The 20,809-nt window shown below is 40.9% G+C and overlaps 2 long non-coding RNA genes across 3 annotated transcripts in view; both read left to right on the forward strand.

The window, feature by feature from the left end:
- Positions 1-1,483: 1,483 nt before the first annotated feature.
- On the forward strand, positions 1,484-4,882 carry LOC137476140 (uncharacterized). The gene is made up of 3 exons (XR_011000270.1): positions 1,484-1,621; positions 2,281-2,349; positions 4,640-4,882. It is a non-coding gene; the product is annotated as an uncharacterized lncRNA (long non-coding RNA).
- A 1,773-nt stretch (positions 4,883-6,655) lies between these two features.
- LOC137476141 (uncharacterized) overlaps positions 6,656-20,809 on the forward strand; it is a 34,141-nt gene continuing 19,987 nt past the window's right edge. Inside the window, exons 1-3 of one of the 2 annotated variants that reach the window (XR_011000271.1) lie at positions 6,656-12,160; positions 13,619-13,719; positions 14,590-16,664. This is a non-coding gene — a long non-coding RNA (uncharacterized lncRNA). Of the gene's footprint in view, positions 12,161-13,618; positions 13,720-14,589; positions 16,665-20,809 lie in introns of those variants that run through there. The other variant, XR_011000272.1, reaches the window with a different exon arrangement.

Raw genomic sequence — 20,809 nt, forward strand, 5'->3', positions numbered from 1 at the left:
TAAGTCATAAAGTTCGGAGTATTCGGTTTGGAGACTTTGCTTTGGGCCCATCCCTTTAATGTACTGCTTATTCCAGACCTGCCTTTTAAAGAGGAAAATATTGTCAGAATGAAAGTGCATGTGCAATAAACAAACTTCTCATTTCCTTCCCCTCAAATTTGTTTTTTTTTTTTCCCTTTTGATTTCTTAACTGGACAATTAGTTTTAGAACTGCAATTGAATGCAAACTTGTCATACCTGATTTGCAGTCCTTTCTGTTTCAAGTGCTATCAATTATTTTCTAACTAGTTGCTCCTGTGGGATCAGCTGTCACTAAGAGCAAATTTGAACACAATGGGTTGCTTCCTATTTCCAAAAGAATCTGAAGATTGTCAAAGCTTGACAGGCAGCTCCAGTTTTAAGATGAAACAGATAAGTTAGGTTTCCCTGGTAGGAGCTTTTGAACACAAGCAGATAAAGGAAGTATTGTTTCCAAAGAGGGGATGCCGTTTATAGTGCAAATTCACCCTTATTAAGAACAAACTGCAGTTGCTTTAAACAGGCAAATACATTTGCACTGCAGAGGTAATAAAATATTTAGGAGTCTTTTCAAATATTTCTGTAGGCCTTGCACTTAAAATTTTGCTTTCATATTTATTTTTTTTAATGATGGACCAAGTAAACTGAGTAAAGCATTAAAAGGATCAGTAGATGGTATAATGTAGCTGTTGTGTAGATCAAATACACGAGGTGTTGATTTTGTAACTGGGTTCACCGACAATCAGCTAGAAGTTAAATTTACATCCCTTTGTTTTTGAAGATGCTTCATATATTGTATGCCCTGGTAATTACTTGTGTATGTCACACATGGAGTTCAATTGCATGTTATTTTAGGCATGTCACAAGTGAGAAGTGCCACAGCTTTCAGGTCTAAGGCAGCAGTAACTTTATTTTGTAAAAGTTACTGGGGTATAGTGGTGCCACCTTCATGCAAAGAAATGTGAGAGTGTTGATGAGCATGTACTTAAGAAATAAAAAAAAAAAATATTCTGGGAGATGACACTGGATTGATGGTCCCAAGGTCTGAAGTATTGCAGTTGTCCACAAAGGAGACTGTGTCTACTGGGAAGACTCATTGCTTAATGTGGGAAGGAAAATTGTCCTTTCAGCCCTTTTCTGTTTGCAAAGCCAGTCCTGGCCATTTGGGGTGTCAACAAATATCCCATCTAATGCCAAGTTGTGGTTGGTCTGTTGTGTGTCACTATGAAGATGGTAAAGAACTCAAGGAAAAGCCCTGAGTTATCCAGGTGACTGATAAATGCCCAGTGACTTCAGGAATTAGTCACATGCTGCTACATCTGCTTTTGTTCCCAGTGTCTTGCTGAATGAAAGGCTTGCCACAGTACCCAGGAGGACCTGAGCTCCCCGTGTGAAAACTGGCTGAAGGAGAATTCTTCCTCCCTCAAAAATCAGAATCCATCATAACAGGAAATATGAAAGAACGTGACCACGTGTTTCTGCCATTTGTAGTCCGTGGGATATTTTGAACTTTTTCATCTTGAAAATTGTTGGTGAAAGCTGACATCGAGGGAGATCAAATTTCATTCAGAACCACTACAGTTGGGAGAAGCACCAAGGAATGGTAAATATTCTCAGCCAGGGAAGTACTGTACAACCTGAGTGTAGCTGTCTCTACTCTGATGGATTGTACCCAGAATGGATCAAAAGGAGGAATTTTGGCCATGAGGGCAATCCATGCAATCTACTAATAGGGGAAAGCAATGCTATTTCCACTTGCAGAATCATAGGGCTTCATTGCCACACTTTCACAATCACCAAATTAGAATCAGGTGTTAATTAGCACTTGTGTTTGGCAAGCTCACTTTATTGAGAACATTTGCCTTGGTCAGACTTTTGATTATTTTGGCTCTGAAACCTGGTTTACATTGATTTAATCATTAGAATACCCTCTTCTAAGGCTTTCAAATGAAGCAATTAAGTGCAAATATCACATCTCCTGCACAGCAACAGGGATCTGAACAGCTATGACAAAGCCAGGAGACAGCAATAAGTGCCTTTTTTTACCTTTTAATGGGGTCTAATCCTGTAGGAGAGCATGTGTCAAATATTAATATACATATATTGCTTATCCATTACTTGTACATTGTAATTCTTGCACATCTTTGTATCATGTTAAATTACAATGTTTTCTAAATGAAATGTTTCTAAATGAAAAATACAGCGTTTATTTTATGGGAACATGACAGTCCTTACTCAATTTATCATTCCAACCATTTACAGAAAAATCTCAGTCTTATGGTTGCATCCAGGAAGCAAATAGAGGCTGTGGCACAAATGTGATACAAACGGGTCAGCATCTATCAGAATTCCTGACCAATTCTCAAAAGTTTTATTCAGTAATAAGTTATTTAGGTTATTTTCTTTTAGAAGCTGCTTATCTACTTAGCCATGTGTCTTCTGCTTTGCAGCAGTATTTCAGAGAACTCGCGTGCACATTTTTTTCATGTGCATTATTGTGCCTGTTTGGAACAATTTGCTAACAATTTAAAGCTACCTCTCTTTTAATTAGCTTTTTTTTCCATTTCTAATTGTCAATATTAGGGTACAGAAGTAAATCAACAATGAGGCTTTATCTGCAATTAAAAAAGCTTCCTCTTGCTCGATGTGGTAGTGAGTAATAATTTGGTGTAGTCAAGTTTTCGTATGAGTTGAATCAAGCAGCAAATAATGTAGGAAAATCAATGTTTTTACTTCTAGAATTATGCTGGGTCATATATTGTCATTGTTACACTTCAGTGATGGTTTCGAGTCAGATAGAAAGGGCTTTTGTAACTTTTCCTCACCCTGAGTAGTACTTTACTCACCAGAGATTTCAATAAACCCACTGACAGCAGCTGAGGTGTCAGGATCCCACTCTGTCCTTGTTTGTAATTTAATTCCAATACGAGCGAAGAAAAACACCCTGATGAAAGGAAGCAATCTCTCTAAGGAAGGCTAAATCTTTTCTTTCCCCCCTCCCCCTTGAATAGCTGTACAACGGTGATTTTTATCAGATGAGTCATCTGCCAGGTTTCATGAATCTCATGTTGTGGATCCATTAGGGGTTTGTACTTCTCTCCATGACAATGAACTTGGAGGGAGTCATGAGGCAGCTGCTTAGATCAAGTGGCAGTGTCTGTCCACTCCTCAGGCTGTAGCCAAAATCAACAGTGTGTCTTTACAGTTGATCTAGGGAATGCTGTTACAAATATGGGATGTTTGCACTAATGACTTAGTCAAATACATCTGGAGCCCTTTTCCCTGAAGAAATGAAACTGATGTAATAACACAACACAGTCTCCTTATTATGTAAATCATGAGGCAGAAGGCTGAGGACATTATTTAAAGCAAACTGAGGAAAGCTGAAGATTTGCTCAAGTAATTTCCCGTTTTTACCCCATATGAGATCTTGCAGATGGCAGGAAGGAATAGAAAAAGCAGCAGCCTCCTGACTTCCAAACATGAGACTGCTCTTGTCTCACAATAAGAATTTAAACCACTGGAAACCTGGAGTTTTCCACAACAGAAGGATTTGGACACGTTGTAAGAAAATCGACCCAGACTTTATCTACACATCCTGTGTATAGAGAATAAAAGAATAATATAGGTTGTCACTTATGATAGGATTTTTGGAGGCATGAATTTGTCTTAAAGACATACTCTGGTTTTGAGCCCAGGAAATCTCTCTAGCTTGCAAATAGAAATTTCCATCTTTTTGAACTAACTGAAACTTGAATGCAATGAAAATGTGGAAAGAACCAACTAGAACATTTTCTGCATTTTTTAGCTAATCATGCAGTATTCATCTTTACTTCACATAATGTTCAAGTCTTTTGCTTATTTTATTCAAGTTATTTGGGATCATGATCTATTTTGGATCATTTTTCTTCAATTATTTGTTTTTTTCTGTGACATTCAGAATGTTTCATCTATAGATAAATGTAAAGCTTCATGGGTTGCTGCTTGTGGATGAGGAAAAAGGAACCTTGGTGCCATTTCCTGTCACCCTTAGCAAAGCCAGGCCAGTGCCTTGTCACAAAAAATAGCTTTACTTTTCTGGCACAACAGGGTTTTCCTAAATAGAGAAAGCAGATCTCTGCAAGAGACAACATTTTTGAGGGCATGACTCAGACACGAAGTTCTCTGGGGAGTGCACACCATGGCTGGGCTCCCCACCCTCTGCTCAGCTGTCCAGGTCCACCCTCTTACATTTCATTTTCTGCTAGAGGAAGAGATGTAGGAGGTCATAGTGTGTCACTGCTTGGTGCACTGCTGAAAGAGCTCAAATACTTCAGGCCTGAGTGCATGTAAAGATTTACATAAATGAGAACAAAGAGGAGTTGCCTCAAGACTCTGAGGTTTGTTGCAGACAACTCATTACAGTGTTCTCCTACACTCACTGCCCTGCTGAATTTGCAGGGGATGCTCTGTGACTCATTGTTTGTGGCTTAGGTATTGGTCAAGGCATTGACAGCTTTCACTAATTTCGAAGCAATGTGACTTTTCTCATGGAAGAATAAAATTTTGCACCTTTAAAATATGCTTCTCACTCTATTTCTGATTTATTTTAATTCTTTTAAATTTTCTTTCTCCTAATTAGGGCTGTGAATCCCCTCTTTGGGAACCTGGAACTTCCAATGCATGAAGGAAAACTGTTTACATGAAAGAAAGCTACTGGGGAGAGATCAAGAACCATGACTGTAAGTAATAAACCCTAAGTAGAGAAGGAAGAATTTTCATTCTTCACTTAAAAAGCCTAGGATTTCATTTACCTTCTCAATACCAGCAAATCATCACATATTCTCGCTTTCACCTCCCTGGCCCTAGACATCTGCTTAGGGCTCCAGCTGCTTACCCATATAAATTAATACAAATACCCATGTAGAGTTCAAAGGCTCAAATATTACATATTAATTATAATTGTGGTTTAAGGGTATGAGATGTTTGTGTCTTGTACCTTCTGATCCTACAACCTTCATTAATTCCAAGACCACATGAACATTTTCTTCCTGCCTGTGTGAAGATTCAGTTGCACAAACCTTATTGCTGTTAGAGTATTTTAATCTTTTTACTTCCTATGAGCCAGATCTACTGGGACAGTGTTTCCCCTAATGTGGATTTTTGCTTTTGAATGTTTGTGTGGATTGCAGTTGTTCTGCTGGAGACAGAAAAGTCCTTCCCATGGGTGCAAAATCCTTTCTCTGCACCGATGAGATCTGGGTTCAAGCAAGAACTTATTATTTCTGAAATATGGAATGCATTTGCTCTTGGAACACATGTCCTTTTTATGCCCCCTGGTCCATGAGCTGGTTGCAAAGCTACAAATTTGCTATAAAATTCCTTTTAAGGTGCAGCGCTGCTAGAAATTTGTAGAATAATAGAGATCCTTTCATCCTTTGTATTTAAACATGCAATTTGCTCTAACGGGATCTGATCAGCCATTAAAACCCACTCTGTGTTTTATGTGTCTAACAAAAAACACACTTGCCCAAGTAAAATAGACTGCATGCAAGGCTACAATAGAACTATTTATATTTAACCTTATAATGAGGTCCTGCAGAACTCCTTTTTTCCTTAGGGTTTCAACAGCCCTGTCCCAACACCACCAGTGGAAGGTGAAGGAAGCCCTGTGGAAGGAAAGCTGCAGCACAGCACCATGCAGATGTAAGGTGGGGTTTTTGGTAGTGTTTTGGGTTGGCAGTCCCAAAGAGGGGGTTCAACTCCCACAACAGGGATGCTCCAGCACCTTTGTGTGGAATCTGCAATGCTGGATGTTTCTGCTGTGGCACTGGGAAGGAAGAAGTTCTCAGGGTTCAAGGCTTGGCTGAAAGACTTGTAATAAATTTGAAGGTTGGCTGTTTCCTTTTAAAACTCCCTGATTTGCCATAGAGTTGCCTCTTTTTTCAATGAAGAAAATACAATTTCTCGTGTAGTCTGGTTTGTTTTACTTAGGCATGCAAATCTTTGCTTGGCTGAAGGCATCAAGCAGGCATCAAGCCACAAGGGAGAGTACCCTGGCTTGCAGCCCAAAGGCCTTTCCACAGGTAGCACTTTGCTCAAAATCCCATTCAATTCACTTTTCTCAAGATAATTTTTTTGTGCCTTCTGGCTCTGTGTTCAGCCTTTTTTTTATCCTTCGTGCCCAATTGTTTTCTCTTGCTTTTCCCCCCCCAAACCCACAAAAACTCAACAACTATTAAATCTACTGAACCATCAGTCTGCAGGTATGCATTGAAGCTCCCATGGTTTCAGCTGTCAGATCCTGGGAAGTTATTTACAGGAGGACATAATGGACATAAGCATTAGTGGAATACCAAGAAATTAACTGCCAGAGACACTTCAAAGATGTTTTCAGACTTTGCAACTAAGAACTGATTACTTTTTTGATATCAATATTTTTCCATAAAGTTTGATTCCCCTTCTGTCATGAACATCCTAAAATGAAAGCGTCAAAATAGATTTTTATTTTGGAACTACAGAGATCAAAAAGCCCCGATTTTTAGTTTGAAGATTTTTCCATGCATTGCATTTGTCATATCAGAGCTGAAGATGAAAATTTAAACTACTTATCAAAACATTTTGATAACATTTCCATCCTTTTAAGTAGTGATTTTTTTTGTTTGCTAAAGGCTTCATGCATTCTTTCAAGGAAAAGAAGAGGCTGATTAATTTTTGTATTTGAAATATCTTGTGACCATGAACACCCTGACCTTTCCTGTCAGTTCAGCCAGGACTGCAAGTCATTTAGTCACTACAATTTTTAATATAATAGTAAAAAAACCCAAACTCTTGGTTTTTACATGTATATATGTTTAATGCTAAGGATTAGATCTGTGTAATGAGTTTTAAGAGAATATTTTACCATGGTTGTCACAAAAACTAGCACATACCAGATTTGTCTTCTTGTTCTTTTTCAAAGCCCAAATCTTTTGGCTGACCAAATAATCTCAAGACCTCTAAAATATTCTGTGATCTTTCTAATTGGATACACTGATGTCTGCTGGAAAACAGATGTGATCAACTGCAGTCATCTGCGAGCTGAAAGAAAATACAGCATGTTTTTTTCAGGAAAACTTTATCAGTAACTCTACCTCCTTCCAAGGCATAGATGTAATCCATAAATAAAAGAGTTGCCATTTGATGAGAAGAAGGAAATTCTATCTTAGTCAATGACAAGGAAAGTGAAACGTGGTCACTCAGAGTTCCTGCAATTCAAAGCTAACTCATGCCCACTTTAATTATTATGATGTATGTTCCTGTTCAGCTTTAATAGCCCTGCTTGTATGAGCAAAGGATCTCAATTGCCAGGGTCACATTTGCTCTATTTTTTTCCTCTCTAGTTTGGAGTTAGAAAACCTGCAGGAAGGACAAGGATCCTTTGAGAGAACCGTCTGGTTTCTGGACTCTGCCTCCCCCAGGAGAGTAGCAAAGCCAGGGTGGTCAGTTTGGGTAGACCCCTGGAGAGCAGAGGAGTGGAAGTGAGTGGAAGTGGGAATGGACTGGCCTTGTTTTGTCCTGAGAAGCTGTGGGATTCAAAGCCAGAGCACAGGGGTGTTTTTGGAGAGAACTGGGTTAGTGTAAGTCGGGGTGGCAGAATCCGGCACAGGAAACCAGCGACTCCGGGCAGATCACTCAAGCAGGTGACTGCAATAGTTGTTAGATTTTCATGAGTTTAAGAACTTGCAGGTTTAGCTTTAATTTTGCCACAGGTTTTTAAATCTTATTTGAACGTTAGAAAGCAAAAATTTCACAGGTGGAGTTGGGAACAGATCTACAAAGTAGATGAAACATTTTTGTAGGATTGGAGAGGATGGAGATGACAGGTGCTAATTGCTGTCATTACTGGAGGATTTGGTACTGTTGAGAAGTGTAAAGAGTCCTGATTTTGTCCAAGCTCTTCAGACTCCAATTGGGTTGAGACAGTCTGAGGCTTTGGCAGTCCATTTGAGCAGCACCTCTACTTTGGTGAGGCTCTCCACACAAGAGCTGCCTTCCGTGTCTGTTCCAATCAACCACTGTCTCTCTTTGGGCCGTGTGTTTTCTGTCTGAAAGCTCCAGTCAGGGACAGGGAGGCCATGCTGGTGACTCCTGTTGGACTCCTGTGGGGAATGCTGACAGTGGGAATCACCAGGCTGCCTCTGTTCCCAGCCCTTTAACAGGATTGGCTCAGCTTGGACACTCTGACATCCATAAAACCATAAAGGTGGGTAATGTCTTCAGGCATTATTTACCTGTGACGGCTAAGACATGCCTTGCTTTAATGTGAAAATTTAAATCCTGATGTCAGCGTGTGGCTTTGGGAGCTGTGATTGAAGCCAAGGACCTATAAAATATGTGTTTTTTTCTTGTGCTTTTATCTTTCTGCTTTCTAGCACAAAGGTCTTGCAGGCATCTAGCATACATAGGTGGCATGTTTCACTGCAGATTTAGAACTGATTTTATTCACAGTAATAGTGCCAATCATCAAACTGAAATCAAAGGCCAGTAAGAATTTGATCTTAGACTGCCACCATTAGCCTCCTCAAACTTCATCCAGGATAAATTAAAAATTTTAACAAATAAATGACTGAAACAATTTTTATCTTTTCAGAGGACACAGGCTCCCAGTTTCCATGAAAACTGCTCCGCAGCCAGCTGCTTCTGCAGCTGACATGTGCTTATTGAGCCAAATCCATATCTCAGGGCAGACCAGAGGGAATGTGTCTATTCTGGTTCCTGAGAAAAAAGGAGACAAGGTCTATTTCTAGAGGCCTTTCAGGTCCAGTGTGGGTGGCTGAGAACTTTGAATCAAAGTCCTCCCTTTCAAACTGAGCCCACTGATATGAATTTTGAACAGTGCTTGCAGACTTAAACCTAGTAAAGGACAAATTTGAGACAGCTTGTGATGAAACAAGCAACTTTGCTTCTTGGAATATTATCTTCAAGAGATGGGGGAAGAAGTAAATAAGAAACAAATGGAGAAGAATGAATTTAAATATTAGAGGACACCAAAATCTAGGGAAAATATCTTGGCTCATTTTCTTCAAAACATTTTGATAGCCTTCTGATAAAATAGGAAACAAAAAAAAAGCTATCAGCTTGGGCCAGCAAACAAACAAAAATGCTGACAGATGTGTGGAACACTCTTTTTTTTTTTTCTTTTCTTCTTTACAAAGTTCTACAATAAAATCCAGCCAATGTATGTGACTATGATATTAGGGAGGAGAGAAAGAAGGGAAGAAGTTTAAAGATTTTGAAACCTGTATATTTAATGCTAGGTCTCTAAATCTGTATTTCTTATACAAATAATTTTGAGAGATGCATGTCTCATCTCTCATCATGCATCTCAAAACTGCCCCCATAAAACCTTTAAGGTTGAATAGTCCTTTTGAGATGATGTGATATGGTGTTCTTCATTCAGTGAAGGAAGCACCTATGAACCATTTCTTTTTTAGATTTGCTTTATTTCTGAATCCTCACTTACCCTAAATAAGATCTGAAATTTGGGCAAGAGAGCTTGAAGGAGCAAAGGCTACATTGTATTTCTCAAAGGCAGTCTGATGATAAACAGTAATATATATTTGCAATGCTAAGAGTGGTAATGTGCTACAACTTTAGAGCATTTTAAAAATATGTACAGGCTGCAAAGGAAGACGTATTTCATTTTTTGTCAAAGAGTAGCCATTCATAAATTGCTGAACAATGGGAACTGCACGCACTGGTAGCGCCTGGACTTAGGGTTAACGATGGCATTCCACAGACTTGTAGAGCTCGGCATAAAGTGCTGCTATTGGGAGGCTGCATCACCGAGTATCTGCTCCCTTAAACCCCAGGGTAGAGGAGAAATTTTCATGGAGCTTATAGTGATTTATAATGGGAAGCATAGGCTTTTTCATAGACATTGTTCTCAGTGACAGTGTAAAGAAAGAGAACACTAAATCTCTTCTCATCATAACTAATGATTAAGTCAGCAGCTTTTTTGGAGAATACAGAATGCCCTTCTACAAAAACAAAGTATTCTATTGTGATGTATTACATTTAAAAAAACCCCATAAGTATCCCATAAGGCTATTGCAATATTTTTAACTAGATCTTCACTCTTTGTCACCATATTGAAATAAATGGAATGTGTCAGACTGAGTAATGCTCTTTCAATAAGTTTTTAGGAGCCCACTTAGAAGTTTGGCAAAATATAAAGAAGCAAGGAAAACTTTCTCAGGATCCTCTCTGGCCTGAATGAAAGATCAATTCATTAAGGAGAAAAGCTTATGCTGATGCTGACACTAATAAATGGGATAGGGAAGTATATTTCATCTTAGTTTGGGCTACCTTGCTCCAAGTTTGCTGCCTCAAGTTGCCCTGTGAAATAAATCAGCCAGCTGAAGATGATTCATTGCATTCCAAAGTTCCCATCAATATAATGGGGAAATCAGTTTTGTGTGAATGTTCAAATGTGAACCAACCCTCAACTATCAGGAGTGAAAGGGTCAGCAGTTGCTGAAAATTTAACTCCCCTGCATCCACTGCTTGGACCTGGATTTGAGTTATGCAATGCCTCTGCCTTCAGCGGGCATATCTGTTATTTAGCCTGGATATTGAACTTGCTTGAGCATCATACTTTTTTTAGAAAATACCATCATTTTGCAAGATTATTACTTCTGCAGTTCTTTCATTTCACATGTCATCTCAGCCCTCATGAAGTCAGTGATGACACTCCTACAGCCATCACCAGTTCAAGGCTTTTTTACTCTCTATTTTGACCATTGAGGCAAATTTTTACAAGGTGGCCCTTCACAGTTAGCTCTACCTTGGATTTAAGTCTCTCTTGTAGGGAATATAAATACAGTGACTTTTATAATTATGTTCCCTGAACAATTTTCTGCATCAAAACGCTTTAAAAAACAACAACAACAACAGCAAAAAATCCCAAACCCCAGTGCTACTCCTACAGAGAAATTTGCAGTAGTATGGCAATGAGAAAGAAATGTGTTTAATCATTATCCCTTAGATAAAGGTCGGACTTTAGGGGTCCATTGACCTCCATGTTGCAAGTGCCGTATTTTAATACCCTCTGTCTTTCATTCTTCAGGAAAAAAAGATACATTAATGAGAATCCATTTCCAAGAGATTCTTCTTTTGTGACAATGAATCTAGTGTGTTCTTATAAGACTTTGTTTAAACATTTCTGAAATGTTTGGAAATCTTGCCTAGTAAGTCCTTTTTCACTTCTTTGTACTCCAGCCTGTCCTGAGTGCCACATCTGGAATCCTAGCCACGATTCACAAAAGTTATGGTTGGGTAAAGTGAGCCCTCCTCAGACTTGAGAATCCTTCAGTTTTCCATTCTCCCTCCCTCCCACCCCTCTGCCTCACAAAGGTCCTAATCAAGACTGGGATAGAAAGAAATCCCATTAGAGCCTAATAATGCTGCTTCTTTCCAGAGGGAGTCACTAGAAAGTAATTTATTTCTTCTTCAGCATGCAACTGGAGGTACTAATTTGTCACAGGCCTGTGCACGCTGGTGTTATGGCCTTCGTTATTCCGGGGACAGGGGGCTGAGGTGGTGACCCAAAAAGCCTATTCTTCTGCCAGCCTAGCCCTGTTTGTTCCTTCCCAACTCAGACATCACATCCAAGTCCCCAGGATGTGGGGCTGGAGCTTCTGGCTGGAATTTGTACAGTGTAAGGTACCAACCCCACAGTTCTGCTGCCTGCCCACGTTAGCATCAGCGAGGGGCTGCAGTGAGAGTGCTGTTATCAGCTGCACTCCCTGGGCTCCTGGGCTGCAGGCAGCTCTAATTTTCAGACATGCTTTCCTTCCCCCTGCCCTGCTTTCCCCTATTGTTGTGTCTTTCCCATCAGGGGAATTCACCCTGAAGTTCAGAACACACACGCTTGGGAGGGCTGCGATGGAGGATCGGCCCTTTGTGAGCGTGTGAAGGATGCTTTCCTAGACCTGTCAGGGAACATATTTTACTTGATGAGAAAAAATTCTGGGCCAAATTCCTCCCTACTGTAAGCAGGCTGCTGGAAGTGGCTGTCCACCAGGCATCAGCATGGCCTACTTTGGCTGGTGGATGGTCTCCTCTGCAGATGACACTGTTTACAATGTGTTGGCTGCTTTTACTGCTCTCTTAAGTGATGGTGAGTGTTCAGCCCAAACAATGCAAATAGGAAGTAATTTGTTTATGAGGGCCTAATCCTGAAGCCCTTATTTGGTGTTTACTGAAGTTAAATTCAGCCTTTACTCAGATAAACTCCAGTTGAATTCACATGGAGTTTGCCACAGTGAGGACAAGAAGAGGGCTGTGGGAGTGCTCTGCTTGTTTTTGGCCCCAGCACAAAGGTACTTTGGGTTCAAACACACACTGAGGGGACGAGAGGCACACACAATGACTGTCTATATACATGCAGCACTATACGTGTGCACATGAACACAATTGCACACTAATCTAATCAATACATTCATTTCTTATTAGAACATAATTACACATCCCAGGAGGCTGGAACAGAAAAGTCCCATTAACCCCTCATGCCCTTTTCAGCTTTCCTCTGCCTTTCCATCTAACAGACCTCTGTGTAACTCCACTCATTAGCAGTTACTGTCTATGACATTGTTACATAAATAAGGATGTCGACCTGTCAGAATGGGTCACCCAATTCAAGGGTGATGATAAATATCTGTCCCTCTGAATTAGGCTAAAGACACAAGAGTACAGGACAGCTACTGTTGATTATTGGATAGTTAATGTATAGAGGACAAAAGGTGCTGAGGCCTGGTCACTTTTTGGATCATTAATATGGATTTAGGCCTATTGTTAAAAAAAAAAGCACACGCACACGCAAAACTAGGTTAGCAAGAACATGCATAACTTTCAGTTTGGGATAGAATGCATGGATGGCAGGTACATTCATGGTGCTGAAGGTGTGGGTGGGTTTTACAGGAAATTCATGGTGCTTTTGAGTAAACAGCCAAAATATTTTGGGGCTGGGCTGAAAACAGTTTGTGCCCCACTTGCTTATAAATGCAGGGGAAGTAAAAGGCACATGGATGCCTTTAAATCAGCAGAAATAATTCCAGGAAGGGGAATATACAGTTAAACATATTCAGTTCCAAGGCAACTAGAGAGTGCTGACGGAGATCTCGTGGTTTGCACTGAAAATCAGTAATTGCCAAGATTCTTTTGTCAAACCTTGCTCTATTTTCAAAACATCTTTTCCTACCTAAATAATGAAAGGACTGGAGAGTGTCTATAACCCAATATCTTTCATTTTGTGATTGCTATCTTTTGGCATTAGTGACAGGTTATTCCTTGCAGGTATCACTGAAGTGTGATGCAACACACTGCTTTGATTTTAACAGCAGATAATGTAAAAACATAAAGGCAGCTTGTAGACAGAGGCTCTTGCCATTCCAAATAAGAATTAATTAACACACTTTTTGAAAAGACTCAACGCTGTAGCTCAAATGAATGAATTAAGACTCTTTCCAAAGAGTCTCACTAAAAATTTTACACGCTGGGCACAACATCCTTTAGGATCTGTTTATCTGAAAGTTTAATCTCAGCACCCAAAGCTTTTCCTGAATTCCATGTCCCACAGGATCAGACGGTCATATCACTGTCTAGAATTTATTACAATGACTTGCTCTGAGTGGCAGATCCAGTCTGAGAGGGAGCCAAGTGTCCTGTGAAGAAGTCGGGGTAAGTACAGCATGTCTTGGCAGACTCAAGCCCCCCAGCTTCACTCCACTTGCCCCAACCTCCGTGCAGTGTTACATCCTGCACCTCCTGCCACTGAGCTGCAGGAGAGTGCCTACAGCATTAGATATTACATCCCTGGAAGTGTTCAAGAGCAGGTTGAACAGGACTTAGAGCAACCTGGGATAGTGGAAGCTGTCCCTGCCCATGGTGGGAGGTTTGGAACTAGATGATCTTTAAGGTCCCTTCCAACCCAAACCATTTTTGGATTCTGTGATTCTTCTAGAGCAAAGCTCTGAGAGAGGATGCTGCAGCCCATGCACCAAATCAGTTGTGCAAGGTAGCTGCAATTAGCTCTGTTTCCCTGTTCCTCATTTCCTCCACGCTCAGGGAGCAGCTGACTCAAGAAGTATCCCTGTCTCCCCAGCACACTGATGTGTGGATGTTTGGCTAGTTGTTCTAGTCTGAAAATGCAGTCTCACTGGGGTGCTATACCTTCTGAGCACAGGAGGACCAACAAGTCAACTCAAGTCTACTGATTTGAGTAGACACTGTGAGTTCTGGCTTGCTGGGAGAACATTCACATCTTTGTCCAGGTTAAGCCAAACAGACCTGGAAAAAGACAATGCAGTTTGATCAGAAATAGGAATTCCTACAGCTTCTGAATTTGGTTTGCTAGAGTATGACTCTGGCAGCCATTTTGGAAAGTGTATTCATGCTGAATCAGTGTTGGGGCACAGGTTGCACTTTGGGCTCAGTTGGGTCTTCCTTCCCATTTGACAAATTGGCTTATTAAAAGGTATGAAGAACGAAAGGAACAGGAAGAAATAAGCTGTGATGTTCACTGGGTAAAGTACCTGTGTGTATCCTCAGGTTCAGAATCTGGAGTGTGGAGCTGTAGTAAATCCATCTCAGACACCTTTGGATTTCAGTGGCAGAGGAAAATGTAAGTTTTCAGACCATCTCAGACATAATATCATATAATCAGAGGATCATTAAGGTTGGAAAAGACCTCTAAGATCATTGAGTCCAACCATTAATGATGGTTGAATGCATTCTGCAATGTCCTCTGCAAACATGACAATAGTTCTATAAGAAATGTAACAAGACTCTCACGACTTGGGTGTTTTATTTCCCCATTCAAGCTGCAGTGCCACATGCCTTTCTTTTTAACTGCACTAGATTCTAATATTTTGTGATCATTATTAGTAAGATTCATGCTACTCCATAAAATAAAATTTTAGAATTAGTTTTCCAGAATAGGTTTGTCTATAAAGTAATCTGCAGATGTGTTTCTGCTGGAATATACATTTTCTCTTCAGATTTAAGTTGGAGGAAAAAAAATGTCACCATTTCAGTATCGTTATAATAACTAAAATATGAAGATATTTCAATCTGAGATTTCCACAATACATATTCTAATATGTGTTGAAGATGATGTTACAAGAAAGACAAGGTTCTTGCATGGCTTGGAAGTGCAGGGTGCAGTAAAGGTGCTTGTTAATCTTAAAACCCTGACACTAGTCTGTGTTCTGACTGATATCAGCCACCCTCAGGTATCAACACCTATTCCATTGAAATGACAAATTTGATAGGCTGTAGAAAATACGTAAAAACAATAATTCAGAAAAAACCCACTAAATTACATTATTTCTTTGCATTTAGTTATTTCATAAATATTTTACAGGGCTGGCATAACTCTATTAGCTTGACAGGGGAGAACCATGTCAAAATGTAAGAATGAAAATATATTTCTTTCCTTTTTAGTGTTGATTGTAAAAACCCTTGTGCATACGCATATGCTACATTTATAGAAATAATTTCTAACACCCACTAAAAAAGTCTAATCATAATATCTCAAATATGTGGCCAATATGGATGGGATTATTTTGCAGCAATGGCTTAAGCATATTGCTGGCACAGAACTCCAGGACATGATGATATAAATTCACAGAAATAGTGCTTGCTAATGCAGTAAATGACGACAGCTGCTGTAACTGCTGGACTCAAAGGGAGCTCTATCCAAGAATAATGAATATTTCCCTTTGCATTTCAGAAGTGCATGTTTTGCACATGTGAGAGTGGGTCATAACTCAGTCAGCTCCGCATAGCCCTGCATTTACTGCATGGTAACACTGAGAGGAACTAATTAGAGGTCCCAAGTTAATTGTGCACATACTTGGCATGAGAATTCCAGTGAGGCACCCAAGGGATCCAATCCCTTGGTACAGCCATGGGCCAGGAACCCCTGGCTCAGCCCAGGCAATGGCACTGCTACCATAACCTGCCCCAGGTGAGAAATTCACTCTGTGTCTACTGCAGCCCATGAACAATCCACCCATCTGTGCCCATGTTTTTTGTGCTGTGACTACCTTTCCAACAGGAACTGGACTGAGATCACTGGCTTATTCCAGTCTAGCCACTGAAATGCTGCCTGTTTATTAAAACCATGCTCTCTGTGAAATGCATCTTTGTCTATGAAATGGCATGGCCATTACAAAATAAGTTGGTGATTTATGGTTGTCAGATAGTATGTTTGCAGTAGGCAAAGCTGTAGACCTTGAGGGATCAGGATTCATTAGCCCAGGTCTGTCCATTCTCAGGTGCTTTCATGCTTGTTTACTTCACTGAAACACAATAAATGATGGGACTTAGCCTCTTCAACCATGAACAGCACTGTTTCTGCCATTGGGTGAGGCAAACCCAAACCAGCAGTCATAGTGTAAAATGAAAATGTAGTGTAAAATGTATCAGAAGCATCTGAAGCGCCTGGACACCTGTCAAAGTGACATGAAAACCTACCTGGGCTGTCTCCAGAGCTCTGGAATTGATAGCAGTCTGGCTGTGGCAGGATGGAGCACTGTAGACATTAATTTACCCCACTGAGAGTATTTGAAGCTGTGGTTTCACAAACATTTTTCTCTGTGGCACTTTTGGCTCCAGCAAGTCATGCTGCCACCAGCCAGGATTGCTTGTGGCAGTCCCTACACTGCCCTCTTTGTTCTGCATGGGCATGGAGGGGTGGCAGGAGCATAGGAGCAGCAGGGGAGAGCCAGAGTGGACATCGCCTGCTGGTGCTGACTCCGCGTCCTGGAGAAATGTGTGTGTAACCACAACCCAGAGGCCAAGATGAATAAGCTTATGTGAAAACCTGTGACTAAATCCTTCTGGAATATAGGCTCTGGGCTCTTTTGAAGGTGTTACCTGCTGCTGGTAGGAACTGGATGTCTCAAAGAAAGGCAAAGGGCTGTTTCATCTGTTCCTTTAAGTGCATATCACCATCTAACAAAGAAATCACTGGAAGAGCTGCTGGAAGATGTGAGCTTTCTCAACAAGTTTGTGATGGCCATAAAGATTACACTGCCCTCTCTAAAGTGGTTCTTGGTGTTAATCTAATCAGTGCCAAGTACAGGAGCTGGCGATCTGTGCCAAGTCTCTCCCTTATTACCTGGGTTAAACCTATTCCCTGGGTGTTAAAGTAACATTTCGTTAAGTATTGAAGCTGAAACAAAATATGAAGAGCAAGTGTGTTACAGGACAATAGGAGAGAGTGCTGTTGTGTCCATTGTATCAGTTTATCTGAAAATTTGGATGGCGAAACTTTCCTTGCTCCTTTGTGTTGTCAAAGGGATGTATGCAAGGCATGGGAGCAGCAGAGGAAGCAGAACTGCTGTGAGTGGATTATCCACCACGAATTACTCAACAGTGAAGTTACACATATTCATATACAATGGTATGCATGTCACCAGGGTGGTCTCAGCTGGTGTCACTTGGGTGTGATGCAATAAATTGCCTAAATGGCTCCATGCACCATTATAGGGTGAGTGTGCCAAGCCCCCTCTGCCTCCAGCTCTATGAGTTGCACCTTGAAAATGCTCATTTGAGAGTTCGCTCCGAAGTGGCATGTGCAAAAACCTCCACTCTTGCACTAGATCCTGCAAGTTAAGGTAGAGAAATGAGGTACAGAAGGAAGCAGGCCTCCAGAGGCATGTCATAAGAGGCTGATGCTTATGAGCCTTTTTACACCCCAAATTTGCCATTCATCAGAGTCCCTGTGACAAATGGCTCATTTGTCTGCCTGGCGGACCTAACCCCAGGACCACACCAGCAGGTGTGTCTAGGACAGGGTCTGGTGGTGCTTACCCTGAAGAGGGCCAGCCAGGAACATCAGTCAGGAGCTACATCCCAAGGTTTTGCCCAAAAACCCCCTCAGCTCTCTGTTGACAGAGAGATGCTGGAGCTTTTGTAAAGCTTAGAGGCCCATGCTGTGATTTCATCAGATGTCATGTGCTAACTCAGGGCTTCAGTGGAGACCTTTTACAGTGTGCATGGCAGGCACTAGTGGTGAACACGTGGCATCTTTTCTTCTGAATATGCCTTAAAATATGCCTTAAACTCACTGCAGTGTCCACCATAGGTACCTACCCCAGCAATAAACTTGCTCTTAACTTCTTCGCTTCATGTGGCTGTTTTTCCATTGTTTTTGCAAAGGTGCATGTGATATTGTAATTAATGGCTGCACTTCTTCTGGCAGTGGAAGCAGACAGTGGTGCAGGGTGGATCTCGCCTCCAACAGCTCAAGACTGACAGGTGTGCAGGCTGGAAACACAGGGATGTGATGTTCCCCAGCCTCAGGCAGTCCCCAGTTTTGGCTGAGGTGATGAGAAATGTGGCCATGAGAAGAAAGCAGGGGCAACAGGCATGTCCTGAAGCCATGTTGGAGACAGGGTGAAGGCAGAATGACTGATTCTCACTGTAGGAAATGTGTGTGATAGAATCAAAACAAGTCAGCAGTTAGAAAACAAGCAAATACACAACCTGAAAAAATACAATTTTCCAGGCTACAGAGCCCAGTTCTTTCAGGCACTGGTTCCATTTACATCCCTAAGAGAAAATATCTGCTCACACTGAAATACAGGATTTCCACTCCTGAATTACAATCCTGTGCACTCAGACATATGGCTCATGTCCCCCTGACCCCACCAGGAACAGTTCCACAACTTCTGTCATAGCTGGCTTGCCATGCTGGCCTGGCAGGATTTCCAGATTTGGGACAGAGAGATTCTGCACCATGACCCCACCTTTTCTGCAGCCCTTTTGGTACGTGCAGGAGGACATCCTTTCCCAGCAGCTATTCACACCACTGGAACTCCCAGTAACTCACTAAAGAGCAGATCAGCCCCTTAGACTGGGGCTTGTCTGGGTTAATCTTCATGGGTACAACACAGACCTTTTGCCAGCAGGTAGGATGGACACACCTGCTGAGTGTGAATGTTCATGGCTGTATCCTACTGCCCGAACTTGGCTAAAAAGCAGCATTTTAGATTTATCTCAACGGCTAGTAGCACCTTTAACCAAAGTCTCACAATAAAGAGGTGCACAGCTCCATCCATCAGCATCCTTCTGGACAACCATAGAAATTTTTGAAGCATCAGGCATTTTTTAAATAAGTGAAGAATCCTACCCAGTTATTCAGCACCATTAATTCAAACTTTATTGATATTTTGCTGTGTTTTAATTTTGGTACACTTCTAAAATGTGTAGAACCAGATATAGAGACATGCACAGATTTATATGTTTTGTGTGTGTGTGTGTGTGTGTAAAAACAGATATCTATATAGACATATATAGATATCTATATATAAATAGATATCTATATAGATATATAGATGTATGTAGATATATACATATATAGATATACACACACAAGGAATCAGAAGAAACTTGTGCTCTACTGGATTTCAGAGTCCTGACACTGAATTTACTCTGTTTGTGCTGGGATCAGTTCTGGCAAGAGCTGTGCTTTGCTCTCAGTGCTCAGTTCAAGGTCCCTCTGAAGTTCCAAAGATGTAAGTTGGCTTTCATTCCCATTAGTCCTCATTTTCACATGCTTGTTCACATCCAGGTTCTGGAAGAAGCTTCCAGAGGAAGTGCCAGAATCTTATTAGGGAGAGATTGTTGTGCTGTTGCTCCCCGAGGAGACCTGGTGAGATGTGAAATCAGCATCATGCTGCTGCAGGGGGCTCAGGGGTGAGGGAAGCAGAAAAGATGGGCAAGTTAAAAGGAAGAAGGAAAAGTGCAAAAGAGGTACAGTGCACAGGGATGTAAAGAGAAAGGAAATGACAGATGAGCAGAGTGGGTCTTCTCTGCTTTGCAGCATTAATGATATCCCTGTCTACATTTGTCACATCATTTAACAGTGACCTGGAAATGATTATTTTTATTGCATTTATGCTTTTCATCACTTGTTGATGATTTACAATGAAAGCTTAAAAGAGATCACAGCTTGATTTTTTTTTTTTTTTAATATACTCGTTGTTGCTGTTCTGTATCTCAGACTTTCTGTATACACAAATTTTTTGCCATCACAGCTCAACAAGTTCAGATGGATCCTGGTATGTTATTGTACAATCCTTCTCCTGCAGCAACCCAAACCCTCATCAGCATCTGCTTTGGTCAGGGCAGTCTTTTTCAGTAGCTCTACTTTCTGTCCATAAGACATGCTCAAACTGCCAAAATTTTTTCTGGCAGACAGACTTTCAAGGTGTCAGGAAGATAGAGATGAGGGAAGTGGAGAGTGGAATTTTACAGGCAATAGTTACCTGAACTAAATAAAAAATGGGACAGAGGATTTATTTCCCTAACTCAATTCCTTTTGCAGTTTACCTCTAAAGGAAAATTTCTTTTTTTTTTAATGCACATGTACTAATGTGCTCATGTTCAGTTGTAGATTGTTGTATAATTAACAGGATATTCATTACATTTAAGCATGTTGAGCTCACAGAAACAGCTGGGAAAATATTATAATAATTTATTATGCCGAAGTGAGGAAACAAGCATGGATGTGTATGTGTTTATGGGCACGTGTATTAAACTCCACACAGCACGTTGTATCTGGGAGAGGGCCCTCCCAAGGACATGGATGACATACAAGCATGATGGATTTAAAATAACAGAGTAAGAGGTGAACATAAATCCAGAGATCAAACAGAAATCAGAAGAGAAGATAGGGAACAAACTGAGAGGAAGTTCTAGGTTAGTGGAGGGGGAAAATAAATATTACGTCTGTATATATGTAATTCTGGCTGGGAAG

The sequence above is a fragment of the Anomalospiza imberbis genome, chromosome 6 (assembly GCF_031753505.1).
Source record: "Anomalospiza imberbis isolate Cuckoo-Finch-1a 21T00152 chromosome 6, ASM3175350v1, whole genome shotgun sequence".
Taxonomy (NCBI): Eukaryota; Metazoa; Chordata; class Aves; order Passeriformes; family Viduidae; genus Anomalospiza; species Anomalospiza imberbis.